This window comes from Myotis yumanensis, unplaced genomic scaffold, assembly GCF_028538775.1.
Source record: "Myotis yumanensis isolate MYYU_CA2020_CCGP unplaced genomic scaffold, mMyoYum1.0.hap1 SCAF_17, whole genome shotgun sequence".
In the NCBI taxonomy this organism is placed as follows: domain Eukaryota; kingdom Metazoa; phylum Chordata; class Mammalia; order Chiroptera; family Vespertilionidae; genus Myotis; species Myotis yumanensis.
Window position 1 is genome coordinate 41,108,318 of NW_027223768.1, and position 24,663 is coordinate 41,132,980.

The following is a 24,663-nucleotide window of genomic DNA, read 5'->3' on the forward strand; positions in this document are numbered from 1 at the left end:
TATACAATAAAGAGGTAATATGCAAATTGACCATCACGCCCTCACACAAGATGGCCACCCCTATGTGGGCACAAGATGGCTGGCAGGGGAGGGCAGCTGTGGGTGATCAGGCCTGCAGGGGAGGGCAGTTGGGGGCAACCAGGCCTGCAGGGGAGGGCAGTTGGGGGTGATCAAGCTGGCAGGGGAGTGGTTAGGGGGCAATCAGGTAGGCGAGCGGTTGGGAGCCAGCAGTCCCGGATTGTGAGAGGGATGTCTGACTGTCCGTTTAGGCCCGATCCCACATCTTGCAGTGGACATCCCCCGAGGGGTCCCAGATTGAAGAGGGTGCAGGCTGGGCTGAGGGACCCCCCCCCCCCCAGTGCATGAATTTTGTTCACTGGACCTCTAGTTAAATAATAATACAAGAATATGCTCTGTTTGTTTCATGCACTTGCATTGTAAACCTGCTTCCCCACCCCGTCTATCTGGAGGGTGTCTCTGGCCCCTCCCATCAGCATCCCTGCCCCCCCCCCCCCCCCCCCCCCCCCGTCTATAGAATTCTATTTACTTGACTCACGCAACCTGGGGTAGTCCTCAGACACCGCCTCCTGAGCTGCCTCGATTTCCCCAGCCGCCTGTGGATGTTAGCCCTCGATTTCCTCACTTGGATGGAACAAATGAGTCTTCCATGTGCGAAACGATGGTCTTCCCGGTGGTCCAGGGCTCAGCTTGATAGTTGGTGCGGTGTTGCTCTCGGGTTTGCAGGGTCCCATGACCGTGACTCTGGGTGACCATTAGGGGCCCTGGATGCCTTTCTGAGTGTGCCCAGTGCCTTAGCAGCTACGGGGTTATGTGCTGCCCCATAGGGTGATTTTTGGCAGCTTCGAGAAGTGTCTGTGTGAGGCCGTTGCCCGAAACCAGGAGGCGCTGTCCTTTGGCGTGAAGCCTGGCTGGGCTCTGAGAGGGGGAAGCATCCCTACTCTCCCACCTCACTGCTCCTCAGGCTGGAGGACCAGCCCTGATCTCGGAGCCCCGGGTGCCATGGAGCGCCGGGCCGTCCTCACCCACCTCCTTCCCCACCTCCTTGGCAATAGCAGTTACAATTCCCCTGTCCCCCTTTCAGCCTCAGGGGCCTTTAAAAGGATTTTCAAAACACAACCCAACATAGTCCCCTCCCCCCACCCCAGATTATCCTCCCAAGCACCTGGAAGTTCCTTTAATACCAAATGCCGGGCTCCTGGGGACTGTCCCCAACCTCACTTCATTCCTCACATTGTTGTCACTGACTGGGAGCAGAGGAAGGCCGGCTCCCTGGCCCAGAAACGCCCCTCTTGCGGCAGGAGGACCTGAGTGGGAGCTGGTGCTTTGGCCTGGGCCCCAGCTCCTGCGGGAGAAGAGGTGGATGTCTTTGGGTAGGAGGGGCCCAGAAAGGGCAGCAGGCAGTGGATGGGGAAGGTGTGGCTTGTACAGTTTGGGGAGTGTGTTTGTCCTGGACCCTCTGCCAGGCGCTGGGGAGAACCCCGAGTAGCGGGGGATCCGATGGGGTTAAAGGTCAGTCCTTGCCCCGGAGAGTCCTGTGGCTTGGGGGCCCTTTTGTCTGGGACCCACAGAGACGCAGGAGACTGGTTTCTGCTCACGCCCAGGCATCGCTGGCCCACACGGTCTGGAGATGGATCCCTACGGCCACACCTGCCTTCTGCTTGGTGTTCTCTCTGTAGTTTGTCCTCCTTCATACATCCCACCCTCTGCCCTTTCCGCTTCCTGCCCGATGCTGGCTCCAGGCAGCTTTCTGGTTTCCACCTCGGAACAAATCCTTCTAGCCCAGTGGTCGGCAAACTCATTAGTCAACAGAGCCAAATATCAACAGTACGACTGAAATTTCTTTTGAGAGCCAAATTTTCTAAACTTAAACTATATGGGTAGGTACATTGTTATTCACTTAATTAGGGTACTCCTAAGGCTTAGGAAGAGCCACACTCAAGGGGCCAAAGAGCCGCATGTGGCTCGCGAGCCGCAGTTTGCCGACCATGGTTCTAGCCTAACCATTGAGAGCGCCCCCTGCTGCTGGCTCCTCTCCCTTCCCCTCTTGCCCTCACACGTTTCCTGTGACAAGGTCTCCTACTGTTGCGCGCATCCCGCCCCGTCCGTGTCTCAGTGACACCCACCATCTTCATGGGGACACACAGCACTCCCCTGAGGCGGGCTTTGGAAATCCAGAGGGAGGGAGGCCCCAGGGGACCCTCGCTGCTGTGTCTGGCTGGAGTGTCCCAGGTCCTTGCTCCCATCTTGCCCCTGGGGCTCTCAGTCCCTGCACCCCTGAGTTCAGCCCCAGCTTTCAACCCCACGCTCAGGATCTCCGCTCAGCCTCGCCTTCTGGCTTGTCTTATGCACCGAGCCCATCCGGTGACCTTGTAAGTTTCAGGGCACCCTGTGTGCAGGCTGGAGCCGGCCTCCGTCAGCTGCCGCCTGCAGAGGAGGCTGTGCACTAATCCACTGGGACGCACGTGATCATTTGCTTTTCTTCCAAAGATATTTCTTAACGGGAAGGGTGTTCACTCGAAGGAATGACTATCTCCTGACAGAATTTAGGGCCTCGAATGGCCGGTGAAGGAGATGGTTGGGGCCGAATGCAAATGTTGCTTTGCAGGGCGCTTCCCTGATTGCGTCACTGTGTCCCTGCGAGGCCGGCCGGTGCCACACCCTCGCCTCCTTTTCTGGGCGGTAATTTTTCTCTTTTTTTATTTTATTTATTTTTATTTTTTTATTTTTAAATTAAATCTTTATTGTTCAGATTACATTTGTTCTTATTCCCCCCCCCCCCCCATAATTTTCCTCCTTCCAGTTCCCACCCCACCCTCCGCCCTCACTCCCCACCCACTGTCCTCATCCATAGGTGCACGATTTTTGTCCAGTCTCTTCCCGCATCTCCCATTCCCCTTTCCCCCCCAAGAATAGTCAGTCCATTCCCTTTCTATGTCCCTGATTCATTATAATCACCAGTTCATTCTGTACATCAGATTATTTATTCACTTGATTCTTAGATTCACTTGTTGATAGATGCATGTTTGTTGTTCACAATTTGTATCTTTACCTTTGTCTTCTTCCTCTTCTTAAAGGATACCTTTCAGCATTTCGTATAATACTGGTTTGGTGGTGATGAACTCCTTTAGCTTTTCCTTATCTGTGAAGCTCTTTATCTGACCTTCAATTCTGAATGATAGCTTTGCTGGATAAAGTACTCTTGGTTGTAGGTTCTTGGCATTCAGCACTTTTGTGCACTGTTGCTGGTTGGGATCTTCATTTCAAGAGTCACGTCCATAGGTGGGAGGGTTAGACGGGGTTACGAATAATCTGGGATTGCACAGCTCTCCGCATTATTAGAAAAATAATGTGAAATGCACGTCCAGAGATGTGCAAGCCACACTTTCCTCCTCTACACAAAGGAGTAGAACACTACCCACCTCGTTGGGCTATGTGGCAATTACATAAGACAGAGCCTGTGAAACGGGGAGAACTGAGCAGGCTGGTGCTGTTGCTGGTTTTTTAATGCGAGTAGAAGAATATTCTTTTCAGGAGCCACGTGCGATGACAGTGCCGTGGAGGAGGGCGTGGGCTCCCTGTCTGCGACCCAGGCCTTGCTCTGGTTGACCAGCTGTGTGACCGTGGGCAAGGGTCCTACCTTCTCTGTGCCCGTTCTCTCTCTCTAAAATGGGGACAGCAACAGCCCCCCATGGGTAATTTAGGAGTAATATTTGTAAAGTGTATAGACCAGCGGTTCTCAACCTGTGGGTCGCGACCCTTTGGGGGTCGAACGACCCTTTCACAGGGGTGGCCTAAGACCATCGGAAAACACATATATAATTACATATTGTTTTTGTGATTAATCACTATGCTTTAATTATGTTCAATTTGTAATAATGAAAATACATCCTGCATATCAGATATTTACATTACGATTCATAACAGTAGCACAATTACAGTTATGAAGTAGCAACGAAAATAATTTTATGGTTGGGGGTCACCACAACATGAGGAACTGTATTAAAGAGTCGCAGCATTAGGAAGGTTGAGAACCACTGGTATAGATCATTGCGCGGCTCATAGAAAATGCCATAAAAGGATTTGCTAGGAAAATGATTTCCTTTATAATTTTCCAAAAGCCTCAGACATACCATGTCCATGGGGCCTCACACACATTTAACAGTTAGGTAAGTGCGGCCTTTTCCCTGCGTTTTGTGGTTGAGGAAAGTGATGCTCAGAGATGCCCCAGGCGCTGGGGCCGTCCCCGCCACCGGCTCGGTCCAGTGGCCTTTCCGCTCCTCTCCCATCTGCTGCGTGAATTCTGGTGCGCACAGCCCAAGAGGCACCGTTCCCCATCTGTCCTGTTGAACCAGCTCTCGGACAACTAGTCCCACCCACCAGGTACCTGCGTGGCCAGCTGTTCAGGCCTGTGGTGTTGGAGGAAGGCCTGTGGCTGTGGGGTTGCCTGACCACCATGCCCGCCATCGTTCCTGCCTGTCCTGCCCATTCGCCCTGTCCCCCACCGTCCCTCATCGTGGCTGCTGAGTCCGCTGGGGGAGAGACAGCAAGGTGGCGGCGTCCTTGGTCCTGCTCTCGGCTCCCAGCGTTTGCCTTTGCCGTTGGTGACTTGCCCCGAGCCCCTCTGCACATTTGGGGGAAAGGCTGAGAAGTATCAGATCTGGAATCTTTCAGAATAACTTCCCCGGGGACCCTAGCAGCCGTCCCTCCATCCCTCGGACGAGCCCTGTCCAGGCTCCCCAGGAACTGGGCTGGGCTGCAGCCAGGCCCGCCCAGCTAGAAGGGTCCCCTGTGCTCTGGTCCCTGCTCCCATCTTGGGGACTCATTCCAGGACTGTGGATCCCATCTTGCTTATTCCTTGGCCTGGCTGGATTGGCAAAGGGACTGTGGGACCTCGGTTGGTAAGGAAATGAAGTATTCCTGAATTGTGCTGTTTCTCTCACCAGTACTGACACTTGGTTCTCTGAGTTCTGGTCAGTTTCAGAGAGATGAAATGTCTGGATGAATTTAATCTGTCAACTGGCATTTAATGAAACTAGAGACTTCGGATCATACTTCCGAACACTGGGATGCACTTGACTAGTTGGATTTCTCAAACTGAGCCTTCCCTGGACTCATCAACAGTTGGTTCATTAATGAGATCACCCACATCCTCATCACAGACCCGGCGGCTGCCTGCCTGGGCCTGGTCTGTAGGAAAGAATAAACGGAGCACAGGTGTGCTGTGAGCCAGGCGCCTGTGGAGGGACAAGGAAGCAGGTGCTCAAAGAGAGTAAAATGGTTTAAAAGGGCGTGGCCAGCGGGATGAGACCAGCCCTTGATTCTAAGCCCCTGGGTTCTGTATTACGATGGGCTACTCACTCTCTTCACTGTGCTCGCCAGAGTTTGAAACACATGTTTATTTGTTGTTGATTGCTTGTCTGTGTCAGTAGATCAAAAGCTCTGAGTTCAGGGACCTTCCTGCTTCTGTACCGTTTAGTTTTGTTTGACGCCATATCTCCAGCGTCTGCACGGTGCTTGGTGCGCAATAGGTATTAGGCAAATTCGTGTTGGTCCCATGGGTAAGCCGATCGAGGAAAGCTTGTTGTTGAGAAAGCTTCACAGAACAGGTGACAGACAATGAACAACAAATACAGATGCATTTCCAACTGCGACAATGCTGTGAGCCCAGGGACGGCGCTCCAGGTGAGGCTGTCCTGTAATCATCCCGAGGGCGCCCCAGGGTACCGCGTGGACTGAGAAGAGGGCCAAGGGCGGGCAGCACCAGTGCCCGGGACCCCGGGAAGGGACAGTCTGGGATGGGATGATGCAGGCAGGGGTCTGGAAGACAGCAGCGGTGGGACTCTCAAAAACCATGGGCAACCCTTGAACTTGGCAGTTAGTCATTGGTAACCTTATCAAGATCCTTATCAGAGGCACGGAGGGGACAGGACGGCGTTTTAATGGGCTGGACAGTCAAGAGAAACCACGGAGCAGAGGGAGGCTGCATCCAGCTCTCCTGAGAAGACGGGTTGGAGGAGGGATGGAGGCTGCTGGGGGAGATGTTTTAGGATGGAGTAGTATGAGCTCGCTCGATGGCTAAGGCTAGTCTGGCCAGGAAAAGGAGGAGGTTGAAGGCCCAGGAGTGAGGGGACGTCCACTTGATAGAGGAGGAGCCTGGGGAGGGTCAGGGACAGCCGGGCACGGGCTCTGCCCTGTGTGGTCTTTCCCCGCCAGGCATTCCTTTGTTCTCTGTTCTCTGTGGACCCGCCGGACCTGGTCACACTGACAGGGCCTGCGGGGGTGGTCGGCTCCGTGGCTCTGTGGGGCCTCCCTGCCGGGGCCTCCTGCCTGGGCCTCTGCAGCTTCCCACAGGGCTTCTCCCCAGGGTCGCCCTGGCTCCCGGGCGGCAGAGCGAGGCTCCGGCCTGGGTCCTTCAGACGCTAGTCTCTGGGTGAAGCTCACTCTCCACCATCTTCCGTCCCTGCTTCTCCTCGGTGCAGAGCTCCGTGTGGCCGAGCGCGGTCCCAGGGTCCCCTGAGTGGCGACTCCAGAGGACAGGTGCGCCAGCCCGCAGGCCAGGAGCTTGGCCACCAGCTCACCTGCATGCCTGCAAGCTGCCGGGCTTCTGCTTGCTGGGACGCTCGGGAATTCTGAGAGGAGGGGCTCCCGGGTGGGGACACGGTCCTGCTGTTTACCAGACCTCAGTGGCTGCTGCCACTCATTTTGCGGTCTTGTCCACGGGGTTCCTATGCTTGTTCCTCCACTCAGGAGGCTGGTGGCCTGCAGATAACCGAGCGTCAGTCCTGCCTCTCCCTCGGCTTAGCCGGCAGAGCCAGGCGAACCATCTACCTCTGAGGTTATCCGTCTACCCCGGCACCCTGGCCGTGAGCACCCCCCGCGCCGCCCCCCCCCCCCCCCCGGTGTGAAGCATGAGGGGGGTGAGGGGAGCCGTGTGTGGTTGGTGGGAACACTTCCCTGGGTAGAGGGCTGTCATATTCATGTAACTGTAAGAAAGAAAGGTGACAGGTCACAAGCAGCCAAACCTCTGACCTAAGCAGGGAATGAACCCGAGATTGGTGTTACCACAGACTGTTACCCAGCGGCTCCGCCCCTGCGGCCGTACATCCAGAGGGAAATGGATCGGTGACCGGTTATTGATACCATAGGCACCCAGTTGATTCATGAAATGAATTTTTCTGCTTGTCGACCGGCAGCGAGAGTTTAGACCGAGCTCAATGGCGCGAGGAGGGAGACTGTAGTAGAGATGCAACACTTGATGCTGTATTACTTCTCAGTTTCCCTGCCGACAGTTAGAAGAGTAAGGCCAAATGGACTGCCCCCTTTTAAATGGCAGCACAGACATGGTGGGGCTGTAGGAAAGGCATCAGGAGTGAAGCCTAGTTAACCTCAGCTCAGCCAATTGCTCTCCATCACTGGCCCTGTGCCCCCAACTCAGTTACTAAGTGGTTAAAGGACTTCCCGTGAGCTCACTTAAACTGTAACCAAGCACAGCCTTGAGGGCCCAGCTCCCAGCTCTCCCGATGGACGATGGACACAGCGTGGCAGGGCCCAGCTCTCAGGTCTCCCGATGGACGATAGACGATGGACACAGCGTGGCAGGGCCCAGCTCTCAGGTCTCCCGATGGACGATAGACGATGGACACAGCGTGGCAGGGCCCAGCTCTCAGGTCTCCCGATGGACGATGGATGATGGACACAGCGTGGCAGGGCCCAGCTCTCAGGTCTCCCGATGGACGATGGACGATGGACACAGCGTGGCAGGGCCCAGCTCTCCCGATGGACGATGGACGATGGACACAGTGTGGCAGGGCCCAGCTCTCCTGATGGACGATGGACGATGGACACAGCATGGCAGGGCCCAGCTCTCAGGTCTCCCGATGGACGATGGACGATGGACACAGCGTGGCAGGGCCCAGCTCTCAGGTCTCCCGATGGACGATGGATGATGGACACAGCGTGGCAGGGCCCAGCTCTCAGGTCTCCCGATGGACGATGGATGATGGACACAGCGTGGCAGGGCCCAGCTCTCCTGATGGACGATGGACGATGGACACAGTGTGGCAGGGCCCAGCTCTCCCGGTGCAGCGAGTCCAGTGTCGCCCTCACACTGCTGGTGCATCAGGGAGGAGGGAAGTTCGAAGCTCACCTTGCCTGTAATATGGCAAGGCCCACCATCAGTAAAGTCACGTGCCATGGAGTGCAGGGAGTTCCTGACTTTTTACCAGGCTGTGCTCATTCCTGGGACGAGATTTGAGGAGAATATGTCCGGCCTGGGGCCCTCAGAGGGTTGTGGCCTCTGTCCTGACGGTGCGTATTCTTGGTTATGACTGGGCAGTGCTTGTAGGAGGAGCTAAAGGGGAGCTGGTACCCAGGGCCTTGGCTTGGTGTCTGGGGCCAGTGCAGCCTTGAGCAGGAAGCATGGCGGCGAGTTACCCCTTTTTGGGGTAGAAACACACACACACACATACACATACACACACACTATGGCACTCTCTCCCTTTGTAACTGAGGGTATGTAAATGTGACATCATTGAGCAAGGCCAGAAATGTAACCTGTCCCCAGAGAGCTGGATCCATGCCTCCTGGTTTCCATGGGGACCAATGGTGCCCTCAGACTCACAGCACCGAGGAGGGTAGGTGACGGTGCTAATCAGCCACAGCCAGCCCAGAGTCCAAGGCCAAGGGCCTGGGTGAGCAGCACAGTGGGGGGCACAGGGACCCATCGGTTTTATCAGGTCCTGGAAGCTGGCCCGTGACCCCAAGGCGGCTGCGTTAATGACCCGGAAGAAAAGGGTCAGGAGTAGGCACATATCGCATGGAGATAGTAGCATTGCCAGACGGATGGCAAAAGACAGACGGACAAGGGTTCAAATCCCAGCTCTGCTCCTGGGCAGGTTAGCCTCCGAGGAGTCTGCCTCCTGCTTCTAAAGGCAGACGCCACCTCTCCACGTGCTGCAGGGGTTGGAGATGACGTGTGCTTGCACAGCGTCTAGTGGAGAGCCCCTGTAGATGGCAGCTAATGATACTAACAATTTACTCACCGATGCTTGGCAGTGCCAGCCAGTTGTAGGTTGTGCCCACCTGGGCACTTTCATCCTCATACCAGTGGTTTGTTCTCTCATTACTTTTAAACCTCAGCATGACTTTCCTAAGAATTCTCAGCGGATACACCTAATATGTTAAAAGGATATAAAAGCAGACAGATTGCCTTGAGAAGTAAAAACACATCCGATGCAGGGAAGAAACACCGGCTTTAAAAAACCAGAGAACCTGCTCGGCTTTGTCATCTTATGTGAACTGACGGGTGGACTTAGCTGCCGACACCGGTACTGTTTGCTGAGTTGATCCCGCACTGAAAACAATTAGCAAACTCGTTAAGTTGTCTTGTGTTCCCCTTCTTTGCCAACAATTATGATCATTTGTTGACAGGATCATGCAATTATCCAACCAGCCCTCTGGTTCCCTGACCGAGCGAGCTGTGATGGAGAAACGGAAGCAGCGGCGATGGCTACGCCAACTTGGCAAACTGTCTCTTCTACCGTCTTTTGGGTTTGGGCACAGGCACATTTGACCATAATAGCATCCTGAGCATAAGCAATATTTACACGTTACATATATGTTTGTGTCTCTGTGCATATCCACATACACATGTGGAATCATTAGATTTTCAAAGAAGGAAGGTACTTCATTGGTCATGAGTATTATAATAATTAAAAATGGGACAGATTGCCTGATTTCTACTTATTTTGAAGTATAACCCTTGTAGACAGCTTATAGGTGAGTCTTGCTTTAAAAATATCTTTCTGACAACCTCTTTTAATTGAAGTGTTTGGTCTATTAGCATTTAATGTAATTATTGATATAGTTGCATTTCAGACTACCATTTTGCTATTTTTATGCTAGTTTTCCTTTTTTCTTCCTAATTTTGTTCTCATATTTTCTTTGATGCTTTTTTCTTTTTGCTACATGGAATTATATTTTTAGAATTTAATTTTAATATATTATTGGCTTTTTAACTATCTCTTAAGTTATTATTACTTATTATTAATTTTTAGTGGTTGTTCTCAGCATTACAAGATGCATATTTAACTGCTCACAATCTACTTAGAATTAATATTGTGCCACTGCATATAGCATGTAAGAACCTTGGAGTATATTCATCTATTTACTTTCTGCCTTAGTTTTTTTTTTTTTTTTTTTTTTTTTTTTTTGCTAGTGTCAGTCTTTGTTTTCTGTTCTTCAGATTGGATCATTTCTATTGATCTATCTTTAAGTTCATCAACACTTTGTCATTACCAGTCTGCTGTTAAGCTGATCTGGTGAACATGTTATCTTAGATATTGTACTTTTTAGTGCTAGAGCTGCTCTGCCCAGTACAGTAGCCACTAGCCACCTGTGGCTATTCACATTAAAATTAATTCAAGTGGAGAACAGTCAGAAATTCAGTTCTTCAGCTGCACTAACCACATTGTAAGCAGCCGTGGCCACATGTGGCGAGTGGAAGGGTATTGGGCAGTAAAGAAGTGACATTTCCTTCATTGCAGAAAGTTGTAGCAGATGGTGCTGTTCCAACTGCTCCAACAGTTTCAGTTGGATTCCTTTTTTATAGTTTAAGTTTCTCTCATGGCATTTCCCATCTTTTCATTCTTTTTGAGCATATCTGTCTTTACATCTTTGGGCATGGTTGTAAGAGATGGCTTTACATTTTGGTTGGCTAATTCCAACATTGGGGTGATTTGGGGGGCTAGCTCTGTTGATTCTCTTTTCTCTTGAGTATGGCTCCTGTTAATGACTTTGCATTGTATCCTGGGCATGATAGGTGGTAGATAACCTGAATTCTTATGTTTCTTTAAAAAATATTTGTGTTTTAAGACATTTCGAGAGGCAAGTCAACTTGGCTGAACTCAGACTGTAAACTCCGTCTTCCCTGCGATGGCAGCAGGTCGCGTCTCAGCCCAGTTCCCGACCCTCCGGGCAGGTGGGGCCCGCCCAGCACAGGTGTGGTCCCGACGCCAGCAGAGCTGGGACAGTGTGCAGACTTGGGGCTCCTCCTCACTGCATCTTCAGGTCTCTGCTCTCACTGTTGGCTGCTGTGGTTGCCTTACATCCTGTCCTCTGGCCTTCTCAGCCAGGAAGACTGGCTTTTCCATCTGAGTCTCCTAGTTGCTCTGAGTGAAAGCTGTACAAACAGGACAGTCACCCATTTCTAGTCCTTTCTTCCTGGTGCTGACTCCCTTTCAGTGTCTGCCTGGCTTTGGTTATTCCCTGGTGTCTTCACATTGTTGTTTTCTATGTTTTGTCTGGAGTTTCTAGTTATCTGTGGGAGGGCTGGTCTGAAAGGAGCTACTGAGTCATTGCTGGAGGGGGACCTTACTTTCCACCTTGCTCCTGCCTTTTGAGCCTCAGCTCCTTCCTCTGTACATGGGAGTAGTATCACCTGTGCTCAGGTTTGTTGCAGGGATGGAGTAAGTGCACTTAGACTCTTTCCTGGCAGATTCCCTGCTGGGATTAGTGTTGTTAGTACCATTCTGAGATCATCTTCTCATTTTGCCTGTGTGAGAGTCACATGGCTGGTGGTGGCAGAGCCAGCACTGGGTCCCTAATCCCTAGCTGGCGCACTCGCGCTAGCGCACACACACACACACACACACACACACATGGGCATTCACATGCATGCACACACAAGGCACATGAGCACACACACACATGCACTCACATGCACACACACAGGCATGCACATGCAGGTACACATACACGTGCGCGCACACACACACACACACACACACGTAAGAACTATGCCTGTCTTAGAGACAGCCGTTGGTGAGTAGTAACGTTCTAATTATTGACTGTAGTTACTGTGTTTCCAGGGGATCTGGCTTCTGAGAGGCGGCAGCCTTCTCCGTCGGACGCCACCAGAACTTTTGTTTCCTTGTGTGTTATCCTTTCTTCACCTGCATCACCGTCAGGCTCTCGGGGGTAATTCTGAGAAGAGGGCCCTGGCCACCCTCTGCGACGCTGCTGTTCTCTTCCCACATTGCGGGCTGTGCGGCCTCGCTCCCTTTCCTCTGGGCACGGGTTAGCCTCCAGACCCTGCAGCGCCGCTGCTGCCCTGGACTGAGCGGCCTCTGCTGTCCCAGGGCTCGGGACAGCGAGGCCAGCCCTGCGGAGAGACCCAGCCAGGTCTCAGCGCGCTGCACCTCTGCAGAGCCCAGTGGGCGGCCCTGAGGCGCCGTGAGGGGCCCTGCGCACCGCTTGTGCTCTGAGATCCCTGCGCCTGAGAGGCGGACTCGCCTTCTCTCCTGACAGCGCAGCAGGAGCCAAGGCTGCCATAGGAAACCCTATTCTTTCCATGTGGGTTTGCGGTAGAGCAGGAGCCCCGGGAGAGTGAGGGGCTGGGGCACCCACTTCCCTCTGCTGCTCAGCAGGAAACCCAGAGCTCTGGGAAGGCAAGGCCTGCCTAAGTTGTCTCCGGGAGGGCCACAGGACTGCATGGAGACAAATCCCACCGTGGATCCACTTCCGAGGCTCATGAGCATGCTGTGCCTCCGGCAGGATGCTGGCCATCATGGCATGGCTGCCAGCCCTGCCGGTGGCCCCGCCGGTCACAGGCTGGGCCGGGTGCTGCCAGGTGCTGGGACAGATGTGCAGCTGAGTGGGAGCTGGGCACAGGTCTGGCGGGCTCACATCACTCTCACTGTACCTGCCCGTTAACTCTGCGGACTCAGAGGAGGCGCTTCGGGCGGGACGCCTCCGTGCCAGGGACAGATGAGAAACGGCACCTCCGTGCCCTGCCTCAGTCACGCACCCACAGGCAGGCTGGCGCTGGCGCTGGGACTGACTCCCATGCGGTGAGGCCTCTATCCCAGCGTCAGTCTCAAGAGACACCCTCGGCCCAGGGGCCACCGTCAGAACACACGGGTTTCTGTGTGAAATCGTGAGGAGGCAGGAGGGCACCGCGTGGTGTGTGGTTAATGAGCTTTCCTTTCTCCAGGCTCCTGGCGTATTCTCCTCTCTTCCTCCACGCCCCCGCGCCCTCCCCCTTCCCGGGTCTCCCTGGAGCCAGCATGAATGAAGCGCGCAGGGTCCAGGCCTCCACATTAGAGGGAACTATTTTCCCATTACGGTTCCTTGTTGGACTCTGTGATAGAGGTGCTGGCAGGGCAGCTCTGGGGCTCCCCACCTCTGAGAATTCCCAGGAGAGGCCTCTGAACGAGAAGGATTTACAGCCAAGACAATGCGGCTCTCACAACCTTAATTACATGGCCGCTCCCAGGAGCTGCCTGCGCGGCAGGAGCTGCCCCCACAGGACTGGGTTGCCCTGAGTGGTGTAGGGGCTGTTCTGGCTGCGGTGCATCCAGACCCGAGCACTCCTGGGTCCAGCCTGGTCTCCCTGCTGGAGGCAGAGCTGCGGGGGCAGGAGCTGGAGCTGGTCAGTGGGGAGGGGCTCCTGCGTGGAGTCAGCCCCAGGCCACGGCCGCCTGCTGTGTCTGGAGTCTTGGTTGGTGCTGGGACAGGCTCGGGTTCAGCGCTCGGCCCGCATACCCAGAGGCTGGCATGACGTTCGCTGGCTCTTTCTCTGAAGTCAGGCTTGACTCTGGCGAGGTCAGGGTGACCCGGCTCTTCCTGGGAACCCCCTCTGCTGCGGCCGCCCCTGGAGCATGGCTTGGCCTGTGCTTGGCTCTGGATGGTGTGAAAGGTGGCCTTGGCCATGGTCTGGCTTGAGTTGGGTCTTGTCTCCTTGGGGACTTCCTCTTCCTCTTCCTGCTGGTCCCTCTGTGGTCCTTTCCCGTCGTTCTCTCCTTAGCTCTTGCCTGCCTTCGCCAACCAATGAGATGCCCACTCCCCGAAGTTCAGCTGCGTCCCTAGACAGTGGCTTTGGTCCCAAACCCACTGAGCCCACCTCTACCCTGGACGCTAGACCCCTCGTCAGCTGCTGGGCGAGGACCTTACGGCTGCTGAGGCGTGGACAGAGCAGGTGCTGTAGGCTTTCTCCATCTCCGCGTTGCCGGAAACTGAAAGGAACCACAGGGACTGAGCTGGTTTGGGGGGAAATGGATGAGTTAGGGTTTGGAGATCTGATACCAGGAAGCAGGGTGAGGGGGGCCTGGGAAGAGCCGGGAAAGAAAATCCCTACAGAAGCAGCGCGGGGACAAGAGGCCAGGGTCCGGTTCGTCTCCTCCTCACTCGCCGGCCACTCACGTGACTCAGTCGGGCCTCCGTTTCTTCATCCATAAGATGGAAGCTGGCCAGGCCCTGCTGCCCGGGGACGCCTTCTCCATGTGTCCCAGACCACCGACCAGCTCTGCAGGCTGCTGCCCTCCTGGGTGGCACTGGTCCTTCAGGGGGAGGTGCCCGGGTTAATCTCGCCCTGATGTGCAGCTCTTCCCAGCCGGTCCTGAGAGAACCACAGTTGCCTGAGGGTGTGGAGAAGTGAGAGCTCAGAGGCCCTCCTGGAAATCTAAGCCTCTGACCGCTTGGCTCCTCCCAAACCAGCACCCCCTGCCCAGCTCTCTGCGCCCCCGCCCCAGCACCTTCATCAGCATTCCCAGCCTGCCTCCTGCCTCCTGCCTGTTGGAGAGATGGAGGCCAGTGGCGGGTCTGACTGAAGAGCGTGTAATATAAAAGGGCAGAGCCGAGCCCGCAGGGACTGGCGGCCGAGAGCTCCGATATTGCTTCCTCCGCCAGGGCAGCGCGGAGCCCCGGGGATCACTCACAATATTGCTGCCCCCGCTGGGAGGGAGGCGGCAGGCGCGGAGCCTGAGGATGGCTGCGCGGAGGCCGAGCAGGACAACAGCAATATGGCGATGCTGTAATCACAGTGGAAACAGTAATCACTGCGTTTTCCAGGGTTATTAACTTTGGGAAGCCGGGTTTATTAACTCTCCCGGCTTATTAACTCTGGGAATCTTTGCTCGTGGCAGCCTGTGCCCGAGGCTGGCTGGCGGTTCGAGTTCATCAGTCTCAGGCCCTCCAGGAGGAAGGGGCGCGGGAGAGAGGGAGCGGCGGTGATATTTGAAGTAATTAGAGAGGCTTTATTGAAATCACATGCGCAGGAAGACGTGGCAATTAACGGAGACAGGCCGCTCTGCCCCTCGGAGGACCGCGGCTGTCACAGACAGCCCTCGTCGGGGGCCGGGGCCGGGGCGAGGCGCTGGGACGCACACCTCTGTGTTAACCCGCAGAGCTGAGTCGAACAGCGTGGGGAGCAAGCACACGTCTAGTTCCACGGCTGCACAGCACAGAAAGCGCAACGTAAAACGGGCAGAGACGGAGGGTGGCACTGGAAGTTCAAGTTCTGTCCCTGAAGTTAGTCGCAAGCACAGAGAATCCAAGACGCTCACAGAGGAGGCCTTGCTGGTGTGCGGAGGCCACGCCAATCCGGGGAGGCCAGGCGGCGGGAGGGGCCAGGCCAGGAACTTTTTTTAAATAAAGAAGACCCTGGCAAAAATATTCCAGGAAACACATTAAAAAAATGTTTTTATTGATTTCAGAGAGAGGAAGGGAGAGGGGGAGAGAGAGAGAAATGTCAATGATAAGAGGGAATCATTGATCAGCTGCCTCCTGCACACCCCCCACTGGGGATTGAGCCCCAAACCCTGACTGGAAATTGAACTGTGACCTCCTGGTTCATGGGTCCATGCTCAACCACTGAGCCACACCAGCAGGCCAGGCTGAGAACATTTGATGAGATGTAGGTGAGGGGCAGGGTCATTGGGGAAATCTCAGCATTTCAGAGGAACCTACTGGTATTGGGATGGGAACGTCTGGTTCCCTCGGGTCCCTTGGGGCTGTGCAGTCGCCTGGATGAGGGCTGGTGGCCCCCGGGCTGAGGATGGGACGCTGTGTGGAGAGGCGCCAGCTCAGCTAACAGAAGATTTTCTAGCGATGCTTTTGAACCTGGAGTGAATCCTTTATGTGATGATGGCATAGAAGATGTTTAAATCCTCATATCAAACATCTATTTGCTGTCTACTGTGGTTCCGCACGAAGAAGAAAGCTGGCCTCACCAGCTGACTGCGATCAAAAGAGCATTGGGTCTGGGGGCAGAAACCCAGGTTGTGACACTTGAGCCTGTTTTTTTTTAAAATATATTTTATTGATTTTTTTACAGAGAGGAAGGGAGAGGGATAGAGAGTTAGAAACATTAATGAGAGAGAAGCATCGATCAGCTGCCTCCTGCACACCCCCTACTGGGGATGTGCCCGCAACCAAGGCACATGTCCTTGATCGGAATCGAACCCGGGACTCTTCAGTCCGCAGGCTGATGCTCTATCCACTGAGCCAAACCAGTCAGGGGTTGAGCCTGTTTTTTATGTGCAAATGGGGTGTCATGTCACGGACAGGCTGCATGAGGGTGCAGGAGACGGCATCTGATGACGCTTGTGGACCGCAAAGACTGCACCTCGCAGGTTCCAGACAATCACTGTGTTAACCTTTACTGTTGCCCGGTGAGCACCGGCCCAGTGCTGCAGTTGCAAATGCTCTTTCTCCCCGGCATCTCGGTGCCTCTGCTTCCCCCTTTCCCGAAGGAGCGGACGATAAGGGGCCACTCCGTCAGCATCGACACGGGTTGCTCAGGGTCCGATGTGCTCACTCAGCATTGCACCCAGCTCCTGTTGTCGGGGCCGTGAGGCTCACGGCCAAGTGTGCGGTGGACACTTCTAGTTAGGAGAGTTTCACGCTGGGACCTGACCCTCGTCGGGCAGAGCCACCCTGGGCCTGGTCAGAGAAGGCTGGGTCTGGAGTCCTGGGAAAGCTGTGTGGTCCAGGTTGCCCTGGAGCCCATGGGTCAGCCTCAGGTGGCCTTGGTCCTCCCCCACTGACTGGCGTTGCTGTCTCTGTGACCTGCAGGGGATCTGCAGTCACACCTCCTGGGCAATGTCCCACCTCAGCTTTCATCCCCCCAAACCTGTGGGCCGCCGGCTGTGTCCCTGGCACGAGCCTCACTCCACAAGCGTCCTGCTCCCCGAGGGTCTGAGTCAGGCCACGGATGGGCCACGGGGAGGACGAGGCGGTGACACAGGCAAATTCCTCTCTACCATTAGGGGGGAGGTGATCAAATGGTAACTTTGAGCATTTTGTGTGTGGGGGGGCGCCTTTCATTCCTGAAACGTTCGCCCATCAGCAGGTGCTTGTTGCACTGCAGTTGGGCCCATGGAGGGAAGAAGAGGGACGGACGAGCCTCTGGCCTTGCATGGATTAGGGTTCTGTGCAGGAGTTTGAAGCGCAGCTTGGAAAGCGTTGAGGGTGGTGAAACCAACAAGTGCAAAGTGGTGGCGGGTGAATTCAACATCCGGGCTTATCCTGGAGGAGCAAAATGTTCCGCAAAGGAAATCAGGGAAGGCTTTCAGGAGGAGGCAAGCTTCCGGCCAGGCCCAAATGAAGGCAGGAAGCAGAGGTCAAAGGTGTGCGGCCGGGGTGGTGAGGAGGTGGCTTTGCTTGACACGTAGGGGCACATGTTTTATTGTGATATCAGCATTTTTACTGCTAACAGGTATGAAAAAGGATAGCACCAGTGCAGCAGGCATGGTAGTGATGGAACGTTTCTACTTTCAAATAAGCCTGTTTAAGTGAAACAAGCCAGTTGATACATGTAACAGATCACCGTTGTCCAGGTGACATGCTTGGCAGAGAGCAGGTCTGTGACGTGGAAATTCCTGGAGGTTAGGAAACGCTGGTGTAACGATATTCTCACCTTACGTAGTTTGTGGTGCTTTATAGTTTACCAAATTTCGTATATGTTTTGTGATTTATCACCATTACCACCCTCTGTGGTGGACAGGTAGTTTATTACCCTGGAGCAAATTATAATTTTAGCAGGTATATTTATTCACTGAATTCTGACCAACCCATTTACATCTAAGAACGCGTGGCCTGGAGAGGTAACATTACTTAAGGTGAGACAGCGGGTGAGCCATGGGCTGGGGTCAGGCCTGGGTCTCCTGATCAGAGAGGACCATCCCTGGGGGAGGAGCCGGAGGAGTTCCAGGTCAGACTGGGCCTCCTGATTGGAGAGGACCATCCCTGGGGGAGGAGCCGGAGGAGTTCCAGGTCAGACTGGGCCTCCTGATTGGAGAGAACCATCCCTGGGGGAGGAGCTGGAGGAGTTCCAGGTCAGACTGGGTCTCCTGATTGGAGAGGACCATCCCTGGGGGAGGAGCCGGAGGAGTTTCAGCGCAGGGCACAGCACTGAAGACATGGAGTTAGAATTAGGAATTTGTGTTCCAGTGTAAGAGGTACAGCTTAGGACATGGTTACATGTGGATTGAAAAGTCAGGAAAGACAAGGGTGGGAATCATTGGAAAAGGGCTTTCAAAGTCTGTGTGTTAAGGAAACATGGGGGTCATCATCATCATCATCATCATCATCAAGATCACATAACATGAAAGTTACATTTGAACCATTTTCAAGTGTAGAGTCAGTGGCTTTCAGTCCACTCCCAGTGTCATGCTCCCATCCCCACCATCTCATTCCAGAACATTTCCGTCATCCCCAAAGGAAACCCTGTACTCAGTAAGCAGACGCTCCTTTGCCGCTTTCCCCCACACCCTGGAAGACATGTCTCTGGGGATTTGCCTGCTCTGGGTATTCCATTAAATGGAGTTGTACAGTATGTGAACTTCCATGTTGGGCTTCTTTCACGTAGAATATTTTCAAGCTTCATGCCTGCTGTGGCATAGTCAGTGCTTCATTCCTTTTCGTGGGTAAATGCTATTCCATTGTGTGGATAGACCACATTTTGGTTTCCATTCACCAGTAGGTGGACATGTGGGCTGTTTCCGTCTTTGGCTACTATGAATAAGACTGCGGTGAATATTCATGTACACATTTTGTTTGAACACTGGTTTTAATTCTCCTGGGCACATGCCTAGGGGTGGAATTGCTGGGTCATGGGGCAATTTTGTGTTTAACTTGGAGGAACGGCCCAACTACTTTCCCCAGCGGCTCTGGCATCTTCCGCTCCCACCCGCAGGATGTGCGGTTCCAGTTTCCTCCATCCTCACTGGCACCTGCTATCTTCCACTGTCTTTTGATTGTAGCCTCCCCGGGGGTGTGAAGAGGCATCTCATTGTGGTTTTGACAGAATTTTCCTGAGGACTGAGCACGTTGAGAATCTTTTCCTGTGCGTATTGGCCATTTGTCTGTCTTCTCTGGAGAAGTGTCCGTGCAAGTCCTTTGCCATCTTTTGATTGTGTGTTTCATCTTTTGGTGGTTGAATTGTAAGAGCCGTGATATATTCTGGACAGTAGACCTTCATCAGTTACACAATTTGCAAATATTTTCTCCCATTCTATGGGTTGTCTTTTCATTTTCTGGATCCCGCCTTTTGACGCACAGAAGTTTTTAATTTTGATGATGTCTAATTATCTGCTTTTCTAACTTTAAAACAAGGGGCCCCCAGGGCTGAGTGTTGAGATGTTGTCATGGTCAGAGACGTGCTTACCGGGGAACCTTTGTTAAGGTCTTAAAAATATAAAGACAATAAAAATCGTTCATGACCACGGGTCAGAGGTCACTCCTCAGCCTTCTGCTGTCTTTCTAGTGTGTGTTTCTGCGGGTCTGCCTGTTGTCTGTTTATTTTTTCTTTATTCTTTTTTATAAAATAAATTTTTATTGATTTCAGAGGGGAAGGAAGAGGAGAGAGAGATAGAAACATCAATGATGAGAGAAGATCGTTGATCGGCTGCCTCTTGCAGGATTGGGAATTGAGCCTGCAACCCGGGCATGTGCCCCGACCGGGAATCAAACCGTGACCTCCTGGTTCATAGGTCAGTGCTCAACCACTGAGCCACTGCGGCTGGGCAACTTTATTTATTCTTATGAATATTTTCATTGACATTATGTTGTGAACATTTTTCCATATTAGTCTTTGAAAGTATGGTTTTATTGGTTATGAGACTTAATTATAGCATCATTTGTTTAACCATTTATATTACTGTAATTACTTAGGTGACCTTCCTGATAATACATATTTCTGGATCCTCTTTATCCATATTACCTCTTGGATTACTTCCTTGGATTATATAGTATAAAATATACTAACATTGTTTAAGGTTCTCGACGATTCTTTCTTTCCTCCTTTCTCTCTCATTCTTTATTTTTCCCTTTCTTTCCTTCCCTCCTTCTCTCCCTTTCTCCCTCCTTCCTTCCTCCCCTCCCTCCTTCCCTCCTCCCTCCCCTTTCATCTTGACAGGAGCCTTGGCAGGTTGATATATCAGTGATTTCTGTTGGGAGCCATGCTAAGCTGGGGCAGGGCCTCAACCGTGATTGGCGAGGGTTCAAGGACATCAAAAAGGGGCACTACTTTGATGACCTTCCCTGCTGCTCAGGTGTGGTCACAGAGCAGTTCCGTGGCCTTGGTCTCTTCACCCTCGTGGTTTTCCGGCCCTTGAGTAGGCGCTCCCTTTGGAGAACACGCCTGGGCAGGCAGTCCCTTTGCTCCCTCGCACCTCTAGGCCTGAATCACAGGATCTGGGAGGTGTTTTCTCCACCCGCTGTGCCTCTCCTCCCAGCCACCGCATGTGTTGAAGGGACAGCTGCATACTGTAGGCTGGTTGTTGTTGTTTGTTGTTGGCTGAAATGGTTCTTGGATTAGTTTCTATTTTTTCTGGAGAAACAGTTACTAAATTGCTGGCCTTGCTCGCTGCTCCTTGCTGCTCTTTCTAGTCCTTCCCGAGCGTGACCCGTTCTGACTAGTTGCAGCAGAAACCCATCCTGCCCACCGGTTCAGGGTCCCCGTCCTGCCTCTGCTTCCCAGATGCGTCCCTCGCCCAGAGCAGGCGGCGAGGCCTGGCTTCTGCCCGCACTTTAGGGGAAGGTTCTATGCTACATATTTCCAGTGTTAGGATGCCATGGATATTTAGTTACCTCACCGATTTAATGCAACCTTTTCAAGGAGAAAGAATAAACAGAAGGCAGGCTTGCTTTGTTTGCTGAAATAGAGACCTGTTCTGTGCCCCTTCTGAAGGTTCTCCCAGCTTGCACTGTGCGTGCACAGTGGTGTCGGAGGTCTTCTCCTTGGCCTCATTCACCATCTAAAAACGGCTTTTGTTTTTTAGAGCAGCTTTAGGTTCTCAGAACAATTGAGGAGGCACAGAGATTTCCCATACCCCCCCTGCCTGACTCTCCACACCCTCAGCCGAGGGGACCCCTGTTAGAACTGGTGAACCGACGTGGACACATGGGGGTTCACTCTGTGTTGTACACTCTGTGGGTCCAGACACATGTGTAATGGCGGGTGTCACCATTCTAGGAGGTTCCTGCCCTGACACAGTCCGCGCTCTGCTGCTCACCCCCTCCCATCAACCTCTGGCAGCCACGGACCCTTTACTGTCCCCTTCGCGTCGCCTTTCCCAGAGCGGCACACCCTCGGAATCACACGGCGTGCAGTCTCCTCAGACTGGCTTCCTTCACTCCGTGACGCGCATTTCCGTTTCCTCACGTGCTTTCCTGGCTTGTTGCTCACTTCTCCTTGGCATCGAGCGTACCCACTGTCTGGATGGACCCGTTTCCCGCTCACCGACGGGAGGACAGCTTGCTTGCTTCCAGGTGCTAGCGACCACACAGCTGCTGTAAAACCTCTGCGTGGACGCAGACCTTTGTATCTCTCAGTGAGGTGGCATCGTCATCATCATAATTCAACAGATTCTTTAAAAATTCTTTAAAAATCCTCACCTGAGGATATAGTTTCCATTGATATTTAGAGAGAGTGAAAGGAAGGGAGGAGGGAGAGAGAGAAAGAAAAACATCTATGTGAGAGAGACACAAGGATTGGTTGCCTCCTGCATGGGGCTGGGTTTCTAACCTGCAGTGGAGGCTCATGCCCTTGACTGGGAATTGAACCTAAGACCCTTTGGTCTGTGGACTGATGCTCTAACCACTGCACAACCAGCCAGGGACCACATATTACTTTTTTAAAAAAATTATGGAATGCTTCACGAATTTGCATGTCATCCTTGTGCAGGGCCATGCTAATCTTCTCTGTATCGTTCCAATTTTAGTAGCTGTGCTGCTGAAGTGAGCACCCACATTTACTTTTAAGGGTTATTCCTAGATAGTGTCTGCAGTGAATAAAATCCCTCTTTCTACCATAAGTTTTGTTGCTAACATCATAGAGAAACTATCAATTTTTACATATGATATTGTGTCTACATTTTACTGAACCTTTTATTTTAGGAGTTCTTTTGTTGCTCTCTTGGCTTTATTAATTTTCAAATAATGACCATTTGCCATTCTTCCCAGCAGGTTTATGTTGGTGTCTGTTTTTTTTTTTTTTTTCAGATAGGACTCTTCAGTATTCAGGTAGTGGAGATAATAGGGAATGTTCCTATCTTCTCCCTGGATTTTAAGGAGAAATGGTGCCTTTCGATTTTTTAAGTTTGATGTTGGCTGTAGGTTTAAGATGAATTTTATTTCATGTTAAGCAATAGCTCTATTTCCTAATAAGAGATTGGTAGGCATTGGTGTGTGTGTGTGTGTGTGTGTGTGAGAGAGAGAGAGAGAGAGAGAGAGATCTCAGCTGCATTACACTCAGCTTCAGTTACAGAAAGCCCAGGTACCCTGCCTGGAGCTGGTAAAGGAAGGGGTTTGTTTCTCCAAGTGATGTCTGGGTGGGCAGAAGAAATGGGGCAGCTCCTCGATGCCATCGGCTTTCTGTGTTCCTCGTCCCCATCCTCAGCTCCAGGCCCGCGTATTCCTTCTCTCCATCCTCAGCTCCAGGCCCGCGTCTTCCTTCTCTCCATCCTCAGCTCCAGGCCCATGTCTTCCTTGTCCCCATCCTCAGCTCCAGGCCCATGTCTTCCTTCTCTCCATCCTCAGCTCCAGGCCCATGTCTTCCTTCTCTCCATCCTCAGCTCCAGGCCCATGTCTTCCTTGTCCCCATCCTCAGCTCCAGGCCCATGTCTTCCTTCTCTCCATCCTCAGCTCCAGGCCCATGTCTTCCTTCTCTCCATCCTCAGCTCCAGGCCCATGTCTTCCTTGTCCCCATCCTCAGCTCCAGGCCCATGTCTTCCTTGTCCCCATCCTCAGCTCCAGGCCCATGTCTTCCTTGTCCCCATCCTCAGCTCCAGGCCCATGTCTTCCTTCTCTCCATCCTCAGCTCCAGGCCCATGTCTTCCTTGTCCCCATCCTCAGCTCCAGGCCCATGTCTTCCTTGTCCCCATCCTCAGCTCCAGGCCCATGTCTTCCTTGTCCCCATCCTCAGCTCCAGGCCCATGTCTTCCTTGTCCCCATCCTCAGCTCCAGGCCCATGTCTTCCTTCTCTCCGCCCTCAGCTCCAGGCCCATGTCTTCCTTGTTCCCATCCTCAGCTCCAGGCCCATGTCTTCCTTCTCTCCATCCTCAGCTCCAGGCCCATGTCTTCCTTCTCTCCATCCTCAGCTCCAGGCCCATGTCTTCCTTGTCCCCATCCTCAGCTCCAGGCCCATGTCTTCCTTGTCTCCATCCTCTGCTCCAGGCCCATGTCTTCCTTGTCCCCATCCTCAGCTCCAGGCCCATGTCTTCCTTGTCTCCACCCTCAGCTCCAGGCCCATGTCTTCCTTGTCTCCATCCTCTGCTCCAGGCCCATGTCTTCCTTGTCCCCATCCTCAGCTCCAGGCCCATGTCTTCCTTGTCTCCATCCTCAGCTCCAGGCCCATGTCTTCCTTGTCTCCATCCCTCAGCTCCAGGCCCATGTCTTCCTTCTCTCCACCCTCAGCTCCAGGCCCATGTCTTCCTTGTCCCCATCCTCAGCTCCAGGCCCATGTCTTCCTTCTCTCCATCCTCTGCTCCAGGCCTGAGTTCTCATTGCCAAAATGATGGTGCAGCCCAGCCACCCAACCCCATCCCAGCAGGAAGAAGGTGGCAGGAGCTAAGGTGATGGATAGAGGGCCTCAGGGTCCCAGCAGCGGAGTGTGCTTCTCTTCAGGCGGCTCTCCAGGAGCCACCCAGGGCCTTCTACTCACATCTCCTTCAGGGCACACAGCCCGGGGGGGCCGTGGTCTGAGAGCAGGGCCTGCGGATGTGGGTGGGTTAGCCGCCTGCAGCCTCAGCCCCTGGTGGAGGCAAAGGGCTTGGAGCCCTGGAGAAGGAGAGGACCTAACTCCTTAGCAGACACTCGGCTGGTTGTCTGTGATTTCGGACTTAACCTCTTGACCCTCAGTGCCCGAGTGAGTCACTTAACCTCTGCTCTCGGCTGCCTGGAGGGGCTGTGGGTGCAGATCCCCAGGGGCTCTAGTCGCATTTCTGCTTTTGCAATTGGATTTTTTCTTTGGTTAATGAGTAACTGCCCTTTGGCCTGATTTTTATGGGGCTGTTATTAAATTACTTCTGCTTGAACACAGCCGTCAGATGAGCAGGATGGGGCAGAGGTGGCGTGTGGATGCTGTTAGCAACAGGAATGCTGCTTCTTCACAAGGAAGTTGGAACAGGCGACGAGGAGAAAGCCCGAAAGTCACCTCCACTCCCCGGCGGGCAGGGGGCGGGGATACGGAGCCTGCTGTTCCGAGCGCCCGTCCGCTGTGCACACCGCTGTGCCTACCTCTCGGCCTGCGGGAGGGGCAGCGTCTTGCTGTGCGTCTTGTTGGGAGAAGCACCCTCCCTCAGCTGCTTTTGTGGCGACTATTAATTGCTTCCTGAGTTGATGCCACGTAAATAAAGCAGTTGC

The 24,663-nt window shown here is 53.4% G+C and overlaps 1 protein-coding gene and 1 non-coding gene across 2 annotated transcripts in view; one reads left to right on the forward strand and one right to left on the reverse strand.

Moving 5' to 3' along the window:
* The window catches only part of LMX1A (LIM homeobox transcription factor 1 alpha), a 118,325-nt gene that overhangs the window by 9,137 nt on the left and 84,525 nt on the right, over positions 1–24,663 (forward strand). The gene's annotated exons all lie outside the window — the stretch shown is intronic.
* On the reverse strand, positions 21,941–22,046 carry LOC138996539 (U6 spliceosomal RNA). The gene has a single exon (XR_011468817.1). It is a non-coding gene; the product is annotated as a U6 spliceosomal RNA (small nuclear RNA).